This window comes from Bos indicus x Bos taurus, chromosome 18 (genome assembly GCF_003369695.1).
Source record: "Bos indicus x Bos taurus breed Angus x Brahman F1 hybrid chromosome 18, Bos_hybrid_MaternalHap_v2.0, whole genome shotgun sequence".
In the NCBI taxonomy this organism is placed as follows: Eukaryota; Metazoa; Chordata; class Mammalia; order Artiodactyla; family Bovidae; genus Bos; species Bos indicus x Bos taurus.
This window is the reverse complement of record NC_040093.1, coordinates 38,286,623-38,298,750: the sequence shown is the minus strand read 5'-3', so window position 1 is coordinate 38,298,750 and position 12,128 is coordinate 38,286,623.

Genomic DNA, 12,128 nt, shown 5'->3' with positions numbered 1-12,128 from the left:
AAGTCCTTCCTAATCCCAAAGATTTGGACACAACTGAGTGATTGAGCACACACACATACACAGTATGCTTTACTGAGATATTCCATGGTTTCCTATGGTGGGCATTCTCCTATGCTATGAGTAATAAACTGACTTTTTTCAACTGCAGGTGATGTTCCTGGTGGTTAGATTGGGGTTTCACTGACAACATTACTGTATATAAAGTGATTAATGGAATACGTATCAATAAATGTTAACTGCTATTATTACTAGCAGTAGAATTAATGTTCTTAATGTACTGTATCTTCCTCTTTCCTTCCTTGTAGCTCAGTCAGTAAAGAATTTGCCTGCAGTACAGGAGACCCGGGTTTGATCTCTGGGTTGGGAAGATCCCCTGGAGAAGGAAATGGCAACCCGCTCCAGTATCCTTGCCTGGAAAATCTCATGGACACAGGAGCCTGGTGGACTGCAGTCCATGGTGTTGCAGAGTCAGGCATGACTGAGCGACTAACACTTACTTACTTAAAGCATACACATTGTGTACCATGGCCTGTAGTTACAAGAAAGACATTTTTTAAGGATGTGATGCTTGATCATTGTAGTACATGTAAGAGAGATATATCTTACTAGGACAGAAATGGTGAGGAATGGGGCTGTATATCAGGCTTGGAATATGCATGTAATGTGCAGTAGGGACCCAGTAAGTCTGCTCTAGATAATTTTAATGGAAAGATTTCATCTGAAATATTAAGAACACTGACTGTAGTCAATGAATTATAAATTACTACATAGACGAAATGATAGTGTCTGTTGCCTTTTCTAGAAACAAAGTTCAAATTAAAAATTTATGGTAATTTATGTTTGGGGAATTTTAAGGCAGTTCAAAGTCAATGGCAATTTATCCTACTACATGATCAGTATCATTGATTATGTAATCAGCATATTAGCAAATGCATTCAAAATCTTCTAATATTCATGCAGCCTTAAAGCTACTAAGAGGCATAGTTAAATTACATTGAGAAGAATAGCATGCTCTTAATTGGGCCATTCCAGTGACTATACTAGATGGCATAGTTAGATTTTCAGTTTGCCAAGGTTAAGCAGTCCAAAACATGTTGAACACTAAGCCAGCACAACTTTGATGAAGAGTAAAATAGAATACAGCATATTTATAATAGCACATGTGAGTCAGGGGTAGAGAGCTGATATGATTTGTAAAGCCCCCCATTTGATTTACATCCTGACTGACCACTTATAAATCCTTTAATATTGAATTTGTGGGAAAACATGGGACTGGACGCAAGCCTACTTGAATTTTTAACCCTGAGTCTGTTATTTATTCTTCAATCATTTTTTAAAACTCTCTGTGTCTTATGTGCATGATGATCATGCAAAGTGAGAAAAATAAAGCTGTATTCTCAGGTCTTAATACTGTTCAATTAAGACTACCTTTCTTTCTCTAAAAATACAAGCATGTGAGATTCCAAGATTAAACATCATTATTGCATTTCATCAATGTAAATCCATATTTCCACTTGTCTCATTACCAGAAATATTGAGCTAAATGACTCTCTGATATCTAACAGGATCCTACATAGGAAAGTCAGAGTATCCTTGCAGGTCCAGAAATCCAGAATCAAGACATCTTATTACAAACTGTAAAGTAATTTTCATAATAGAGTAAGCTTGTTGGTGGCGAGGAATGAACTTTTATATCAGTAGCAGTTAGTTTAGTGCATTGTTCATTGCTGACAATCTGTGTCTTTTTGAAGCACAAAATCACCAGCATTAGGTCCATTTTTAATCAGTCTACTCTTCTCACATTATTACTACCAGATTGGTTTTATTTCTTTTCCTTTTCTTCTTTTTTTTTGGAGGGGGATTTATTTGCCTGTTTAATTAAAACAGTTAACACAAAAAAGATTTTGATTTTTTCTGACTGAAGAGTTTGAAGAGGTCTTTTAACACCAAATAAAATCACCATTTTTTTTCAAGTATAAATCAGCAAGTTTTAGAGACCAGCTCCACTTTGAACTACAGCAATAGTATTTAAGAGCTAGAGGAGTCCTTAAAAATGTATCCTCTTCGTTTCAGAAATGAAGAACCAAGTTTCAGAGACATGAAATAGCTTAGTTAAAGTCAAAAAAAAAAACAAAAAAAAAAACCCCAAAAACCTCTTCAATAAATGGTGCTGAGTAAACTGGACAGGTACATGTAAAAGAATGAAATTAGAACACTTCCTATGCACAAAAATAAACTCAAAATGGATTAAAGACTTAAATGTAAGGCCAGTCACTATAAGACTCAGAGGAAAACATAGGCATAACACTCATTGACATAAACTGTGATAAGATCCTTTTATTCATTTTTTAAATTGAGGTATTGTTAACTTACAATGTTGTGTTAGTTTCAAGTATACAGCAAAGTGAACTGACTTTATTCACATACACACACACACACACACACACATATATATATATATTCTTTTTTAGATTCTTTTCTGTTATAGATTATTACAAGGTACTTAGTATGATTTCCTGCACTATTTAGTAGATCCTTGTTACTTATTTTATACATAATAGTGTGTATGTGTTAATCTCAATCTCCTAATTTACCCTCTCCACCCCAGAAGTTATCCCATTTGGTAACCATAAGTTTGTGTTTTCTATGTTTATGAATCTATTTCTATTTTATAAATAAATTCATTTAAAATCTCCATGTTAGATCCCTTTTAAATCATCTGCTTTAATCACCTTATTATTACCAGATTGACTTTCTTGATCTCTCTAAACTTCCAATTTCTAGTTGTTCATATTTTTCCAATATTCTGGGAAAATTTCCTCTCTCCTTCACTGACTGGTAGCATGAATAGAGTTACAGTTATAGGACTACCTACTACAGTGGGTCCATGGATTAAAGATGAGTATAAAGTCTAGGGAAATCAATCCCAGAATCATATATTGCAATCCACAGGAGATGTTTGGTAGCTATTTACAAAGTTTGGGGGGAGGGAGGGGAACTGTTTGAGGACCCATTTTCTTAGTAGCTGCTTGAAAGGCTACCCACTCCAGTATTCCGGCCTAGAGAATCCCTTGGACTCTATGGGTTGGACATGACTGAGCAACTTTCACTCCTTGTTTGAAATGGAAGTAATTTTTCAAAAAGCAACTTTGAAACTTCTTTATAAATGGTCCTCAGCAAAAATGGCGGCTGTGTTCCCTTGTTCCACTCCACAAACTCAAGTTGTTTGACATTGTTCAGTTTTGGAAGCCAATGACTAACATGAATTTGCTCTCTGTTTCCTCCCCAGACTGGTTTTTGTTCTTGTGAAGTATCTGCTTAGCTTTTAATCTCCTGGACTAACAGGTTATTATTCATTTGTTAATGAACCAAATGATTCACATCAGTGTAAGTCAGTCCTATAATATTGTTCTCTCAATTGAATGAGTCTTCAACAAAGCAATAATGAGTGGAATGTGTAACTTCCACTAATCATGTTCATTTCTGGACCATGTCAACAGTGTCAGTTGATTAGTGTTTCTGACAGGAAAACAGAACTTGCAGCCTTCCAACTGCAGATAAGCTTACATTCTTAAACATCTTGGGGTGTGTGTGTGTGTGTGTGTGTGTGTGTGTGTGTGTGTGTGAGTCACTCAGTTGTGTCCGACTCTATAGCCCCATGGACTATAGCTAGGCCCACCGGGGTATAGACTAAAGCCCACCAGGCTTCTCTGTCCATGGAATTCTCCAGGCAAGAATACTAGAGTGGGTTACCATTTCCCTCTCCAGGGGATCTGCCCAACCCAGGGATTGAACCCTGGTCTCCTGCATTGCAGGCAAATTCATTACCATCTGAACTAACAGGGAAGCCCAGACATCTTCCTAGGCATATTTAAATATAACCCTCAAAACTGCTAGTAATTCCTAAAGATTTTATACTTCTAATCTGGTTTTGGAAATTATAGCTAGATTGTAGCTATATTCCACTGTCCTGTTGGAACCCAAGGAGTTTTACTCTGCCCAAGAATCCTGGTTTTAAGTAAGACTCCCTAATGAAAAGCAGTAAGCTTTATATTTCCAGATATGATGTTAAATCTACTTTTTAACCCAAGAAATTTAGAGGCTCTCTTATACCCTTACATTCCTTCATTTTAGAAAAGTATATTTATTCTATTTTCAAGATCAATATTGATTTTTGTTATTTAAATTTTTAAAAATATGTTAATCATAATTGCAAAGGAGAATAAAGTAATTTTGTTCACTCTAGTATTTCTACTACAAAAACTTGCAAACTGGGTCCACTGATAATGAATTAGATATAAAGCTCTAAATTGTTTTAAAGTGTTAAGAGAATAATGTAACCATATCTACTTCAAATTACCTGATATTCCTGTATGACTTCAGTTATTAGAAATATTGGAATAGAGGCTTCCCAGTGGCTCAGCAGTAAAGAATCCTCCTGCTGGAGACAAAGTTCCAATCCCTGGATCGGGAAAATTTCATTCCTAGAGAAGGAAATGGCAGCCCATTCCAGTTTTATTGCGTGGAGCATCCCATGGTCAGAGGAGCCAAGAGAGCTATAGTCCATGGGATCACAAAAGAGTCAGGCAGGATTTTTAGCAATTAAACAACAGCAACAATCAACAAAGCTAATGGAGGTCATGGAATTCCAGTTGAGCTATTTCAAATCCTAAAAGATGATGCTGTGAAAGTGCTGCACTAAATATGTCAGCAAATTTGGAAAATTCAGTAGTAGCTACAGGAGTGGAAAAGGTCAGTTTTCATTCCAATCCCTAAGAAAGGCAATGCCAAAGAATGCTCAAACTACTGTACAATTACATTCATCTCACACCTTAGTAAACTAATGCTCAAAATTCTTCAAGCCAGGCTCCAGCAATACATGAGCCATGAACTTCCAGATGTTCAAGCTGGTTTTAGGAAAGGCAGAGGAACCAGAGATCAAATTGCCAACATCCGCTGGATCATGGAAAAAGCAAGAGAGTTCCAGAAAAACATCTACTTCTGCTTTATTGACTATGCCAAAGCCTTTGACTGTGTGAGTCACAATAAACTGTGGAAAATTCTTCAAGAGATGAGAATACTAGACCACTTGACCTGCCTCTTGAGAAATCTGTATGCAGGTCAGGAAGAACTGGACATGGAACAACAGACTGGTTCTAAATAGGAAAAGAAGTACGTTGAGGCTGTATATTGTCACCCTGCTTATTTAACTTCTATGCAGAGTACAGCATGAGAAACACTGGGTTGGATGAGCACATGCTGGAATCCAGATTGCCGGGAGAAATATCAATAACCTCAGATATGCAGATGACAGCACTCTTATGGCAGGAAGTGAAGAAGAACTAAAGAGCCTCTTAATGAAAATGAAAGAAGAGATAAATAATTGGCTTGAAGCTCAACATTCAGAAAACAAAGATTATGGCTTCTGATCCCATCACTTCATGGCAAATAGATGGGGAAACAGTTGAAACAGTGGCAGACTTTATTTTGGGGGCTCCAAAATCACTGCAGATGTGATTGCAGCCATGAAATTAAAAGACGCTTACTCCTTGGAAGGAAAGTTATGACCAACCTAGATAGCATATTCAAAAGTAGAGACATTACTTTGCCAACAAAGGTCTGTCTAGTCAAGGCTATGGTTTTTCCAGTAGTCATGTATGGATGTGAGGCTTGGACTATAAAGAAAGCTGAGCACTGAAGAATTGATGCTTTTGAACTATGGTGTTTGAGAAGACTCTTGAGAGTCCCTTGGGCTACAAGGAGATCCAACCAGTCCATCCTAAAGGAGATCAGTCCTGGGTGTTCATTGGAAGGACTGATGTTGAAGCTGAAACTCTAATACTTTGGCCACCCGATGGGAAGAGCTGACTCATTGGAAAAGACCCTGATGCTGGGGAAGATTAAAGGCGAGAGACGAAGGGGACGGGAGGATGAGATGATTGGATGGTATCACCAACTCAATGGACATGAGTTTGAGTAAACTCTGGGAGTTGGTGATGGACAGGGTGACCTGGCATGCTGCAGTCCATGGGATCCCAAAGAGTTGGACACGACTAGTGACTGAACTGAACTGAACTGAACTATCAGAATAGAAGAGTGATTCCATCTTTGAAATGCAAAGGAGGAAAAACCTCCGATTTCTATAATTTGGTCTGGCTGATAGTTACAAAGTTTTATATATTCATCAAGTTTCACCAAATTATATACTTTTCAAAATATACATTTTTAACGTAAAACTAATTATTTTTTAAAGTGCAAAGAAAGTAATATTTAAATCGAGTCTTTTCTATACAAATGTATAGAAAAGAGAATATTCCTGGTACTCAAATACTCCATGTTTGTCTTCAATTTTTAACAAATGAAAAACATTACTTAAAAGGCATTTAGTTCATTGTAGTATTAGTACCATTTGATTTTTGACTGGTCAAACTGAAAATCCATCTGTCAAACAAACAAAAAATGTAGGGATTATTATCTGTATGTATATAAGACAGAAGGGATCACCAACATGATTAAGACATATCTCTACTTGTAAACAGTGCATATTTTGTAAGCTCAATTATTTTCTAAAAATTACATATCATTCTTAGAGGCATCTGATTTGTCTAAGTAAAGCAAGGTTTGTTTTTCTGATTTACTTCACTGAGTATGACAGTCTCTAGGTCCATCCATGTCCCTAAAAATAAGCCAATTTTGTTCCTTTGCATGCATGAGTAATATTTTGTTGTATATATGTACCACATCTTATTTACAAAGCAGAAATTGAGACATAGATGTAGAGAACAAATGTATGGAGACCAACGTGGGAAGAGGAGGTGGTGAGATGAATTGGGAGATTGGGATGGAAATATATATATATATCCTACTGATATTATATAGAAAACAGATAACTAATGAGAATCTGTTGTATACCACAGAGAACTCTACTCAATGCTCTGTGGTGACCTAAATGGGAAGGAAATCCAGAAAAATGGAGGATATATGCATATATAGACACATATAGCTGATTCATTTTGTTGTACAGAAAAAAACTAGCACAACATTGTAAAGCAACTACACTCCAATAAAAATTAAATAAATGACTCATATCTACAGAATTAGCTTAAAATCATCTACTCATTCCTTGTGTGCCTTCAAGTTTAGAAATTCTTTTGAGCAATGAATCCAAAGCCTGACTGGCAATGTTTAGTGTGAGAAATCCGCCTGAGCCTAGGCAGAGATAGGAAAAAGAAAGCCTGGGAGGATTGTTTCCAAGAACATTAGAATTAGCACTATGTTTTCATGGTTTTAATCCATCATAGCTGAGGAGGAGGCAGTTCTTTGGCGCTTTAACAAATGTTCGATACTCTTTGCTTTGTGTATACAGCACTTCACACCTCTGGTCCCTTCAAAAGAAAATCAGATTAGATCCTAGCATGGGAAGTTTGGAAACCCAGAGAGAAATATTAACGGTTTCCAAATCTTTGGTGCAAGAACAAAAACAAAGCTCAGGCGAAGCCAGGCCCTAAAGGAGTTGGGTAAGTTAATGAATGATGGCCTCCTTCCATCTTCTGATATTCAATTGAGTCACAGCAGATGGGCCAAGGCTCCATGGGAAAAGTGAATTAGGCACATCAGACTGTTACATTTCTCACAATCACATTTTCCTCACTTCACCTGTTGTATGTCTTGGGCTGATTAGTTATGCATCTCATCTCATATTGGCGGTCCTGGTTCAGAGATAATCTTTAATTGGTTTTTCCCTCCCATATGTGGGTCTGTTAAACAATTTTGTCTATTCTTTCCCTCATCAGAAAAAGCTTCTACACTGAGTTATTTTGGAAACAATGATGATGAGGATTATAATATTAATTGAGGAGCTAGGGTGGAATAATTTGTGATACAGGTGTATTCTAAGTAGTAGGCTAAGTAAAAGTGTGCATGCATGGTCAGTCACATCCGACTCTTGTGACGCTATGGACTGTAGCCCACCAGGCTCCTCTGTCCGTGGGATTTTCCAGGCAAGAATACTGGAGTGGGTTGCCATTCCCTTCTCCAGGGCATTGTCCAAACCCAGGGGTCAAACCCATACCTCCTACGTTGGCAGGAGGATTTTTTACCACTGAGCCACCTGGAAAGATTACAGAAAAGTAAATAGATGCTAATATTCATCTTATGCCTTGGGAATGGAATCTTTTATAAGACATTGTTTAAACAAACAAACAAACAAAGAACAGTCAGCAACAGTTACTATATCAGAGGTAGATCAGGCATTAGATTAAGTCCTTGCTAAAAGGCATATTCACTTCACTTTTATTTCACATCTCCAAAATAAAACTCCATCATTTTACTCTCTAAAACTCTTCATGTAACTGTAAGAACAGGTAAGCATTTAATCATCAAGGGAAACAGGACTGTGTGTGGAAGGACATTGATGGGGTGTTGAGGTCTAATTTGGATGCTTATTTACAATAGAGATGTAGACAGGCTGCTGCTGCTAAGTCGCTTCAGTCGTGTCCGACTCTTAGCAACCCCGTGGACTGAAACCTACCAGGCTCCTCCATCCATGGGAGTTTCCAGGCAAGAGTACTAGAGTGGGTTGCCATTGCCTTCTCTGAGGCAGGCTACTTCACCTTTCTAAATCTCAATTTCTGAATAATACTTCCACCTTCAAGAAATTGATGGCAAGATAAAGCAAAACAGTAGGCAGAGTCCTTTTAGATACTGTGGTGGGGGAAGAAGGATTTGCTTTATAAAATGTGATTAATCTGAAAGAATGTAATGGAAAGTGAATTGAACAAAATAAAAGTCAAGTCTTACCTGGGCCTTTTCTGTAATATTAAGGTTTACAACTGCATCAATGTGACAGCTTTTTTTAAAAAAATTAAATTTATTTGTTTTAATTGGAGGCTAATTACTTTACAATATTGTATTGGTTTTGCCATACATCAACATGAATCTACCACGGGTGTACACGTGTTCCCCATCCTGAACCCCCCTCCCACCTCCTTCCCCGTACCATCCCTCTGGGTCATCCCAGTGCACCAGCCCCAAGCATCCTGTATCCTGCATCGAACCTGGACTGGCGATTCATTTCTTATATGATATTATACATGTTTCAATGCCACTCTCCCAAATCATCCCACCATCTCCCTCTCCCACAGAGTCCAAAAGACTGTTCTATACATCTGTGTCTCTTTTGCTGTCTCACATACAGGGTTATCGTTCCCATCTTTCTAAATTCCATATATATGCGTTAGTATACTGTATTGGTGTTTTTCTTTCTGGCCTACTTCAATCTGTATAATAGGCTCCAGTTTCATCCACCTCATTAGAACTGATTCAAATGCATTCTTTTTAATGGCTGAGTAATATAAAAGCAAGAGAGTTCCAGAAAAAACATCTATTTCTGCTTTATTGACTATGCCAAAGCCTTTGACTGTGTGGATCACAATAAACTGTGGAAAATTCTGAAAGAGATGGGAATACCAGACCACCTGACCTGCCTCTTGAGAAATCTGTATGCAGGTCAGGAAGCAACAGTTAGAACTGGACATGGAACAACACACTGGTTCCAAATAGGAAAAGGAGTACGTCAAGGCTGTATATTGTCACCCTGCTTATTTAACTTCTATGCAGAGTACATCATGAGAAATGCTGGACTGGAAGAAACAACAAGCTGGAATCAAGATTGCCAGGAGAAATATCAATAACCTCAGATATGCAGATGCCACCACCGTTATGGCAGAAAGTTAAGAGGAACTAAAAAGCCTTTTGATGAAAGTGAAAGTGGAGAATGAAAAAGTTGGCTTAAAGCTCAACATTCAGAAAACAAAGATCATGGCATCCGGTCCCATCACTTCATGGGAAATAGATGGGGAAACAGTGGAAACAGTGTCAGACTTTATTTTTTGGGGCTCCAAAATCACTGCGGATTGTGACTGCAGCCATGAAATTAAAAGACGCTTACTCCTTGGAAGGAAAGTTATGACCAACCTAGATAGCATATTCAAAAGCAGAGACATTACTTTGCCAACAAAGGTTCGTCTAGTCAAGGCTATGGTTTTTCTTGAGGTCATGTATGGATGTGAGAGTTGGACTGTGAAGGCTGAGCGCCGAAGAATTGATGCTTTTGAACTGTGATGTTGGAGAAGACTCTTGAGAGTCCCTTGGACTGCAAGGAGATCCAACCAGTCCGTTCAGAAGGAGATCAGCCCTGGGATTTCTTTGGGAAAAATGATGCTAAAGCTGAAACTCCAGTACTTTGGCTACCTCATGTGAAGAGTTGACTCACTGGAAAAGACTCTGATGCTGGGAGGAATTGGGGGCAGGAGGAGAAGGGGATGACAGAGGATGAGATGGCTGGATGGCATCACTGACTCAATGGACAGGAGTCTGAGTGAACTCCGGGAGTTGGTGATGGACAGGGAGGCCTGGTGTGCTGTAATTCATAGTGTCGCAAAGAGTCAGACACGACTGAGCAACTGAACTGAACTGAACTGAATACTCCATTGTGTATATGTACCACAGCTTTCTTATCCATTCATCTGCTGGTGGACATCTAGGTTGCTTCCATGTCCTGGCTATTATAAACAGTGCTGTGATCAACATTGGGGTACACGTGTCTCTTTCAGTTCTGATTTCCTCAGTGTGTATGCCCAGCAGTTGGATTGCTGGGTCATAAAGACTCTCCTTTTTCTCCACCAGGTCGCCTCTATCTCCTCTCTCCCCCTTCTTTTCTCTACCCAACTCTGTGAATCTCTGTGTGTTCCAGACGGTGGAGAACACTTAGGGAACTGATTACTGGCTGGATCTGTCTCTCTCCTTTTGATTCCCCCCTTTATCCTCCTGGCTGCCTCTGTCTCCTTTCTCCCACTTCTATTCTCTGTATAACTCCATGACAGCTTTTTTATGACATAGAATCAATACTTGTTAATAGGTAAATATTTACAATGATCTTGTTGAAACAAGGATGAGAGTTTCACATCCCTACCCATTTGGCTGTATCTCTCTCTTTACCAGACACTTTAGTCTGACTGTTTAGCTAAGCAATCTCCAAGATCCTTTTCATCTTCAGAATCTTATGAGAAAATAGTAATGCATTCAGTTCAGTTCAGTTGTCACTCAGTCGTGTCCAATTTTGTGACCCCATGAACCGCAGCACGCCAGGCCTCCCTGTCCATCATCAACTCCCAGAGTTTACCCAAACCCATGTCCATCAAGTCGGTGATGCCATCCAACCATCTCATCCTCTGTTGTCCTCTTCTCTTCCTGCCCTTAATCTTTCCCGGCATCACGGTCTTTTCAAATGAGTCAGCTCTTCGCATCAGGTGGCCAAAGTATTGGAGTTTCAGCTTCAACGTCAGTAATGCATTAACATTGAAAAAAAATGCTTCTGTAATGTAGAAAATCATTACATTTACCAGAATCCAACCAGGAAAACAGAAACCACTGGAAATACATAAGATAAAGTGCTGGGAATGTGTTATATGGATGATAGAACTGGTAAGAGGCCAAAAGAAAACTCCAGTATAATCTTGAGATGACCAAAAGCAAAAAAGCCCCTGTCTTCCTCGACACGATGAACCAAGGGAAAGGAAGGTTTACCAGATCCAAAGGGCTAGAATCATCAAACAAATTCTGATGCACTACAGACCTAGCCTGAAGCAGAGAAAGAGAAGGGAAATCTCTCATCTTCTATTCTTCCTGCCTTCCAGTCTCTCATCAACATCTCCTGTTGATTAAACCCAGGCAGAAGTCAGCTGACCTGGAAGCCTGTAGAGGTCTGCTTCCCTATCATCTAGAGAGCAGCAGAAAAAAAGAGTCAAGACTAGATCTGAAGGCATACAGGGCATGGGCTGGCCAAATCATCTGACTCATTGAAGGCAGAAAAATTATTCATTACAGACTTCAGTTAAATGAATGGGTTACTCCAAGGTCTTCAAAATTGACTCAAAGTGGTTGCCTCAAGCCCAGTGACTTATTGCCAACTGGGGGTAAATATGTTAAGGATAATGCCACCACATTTACTGTTCTTTGCTATCATTATATTGTGATTCTATTTTATGCACTTATAAAATATTAGATATTCATATTGTATTAAACACCGATATGGTGTTTATCTTCCATAACTGGTTTGTATTTACTGT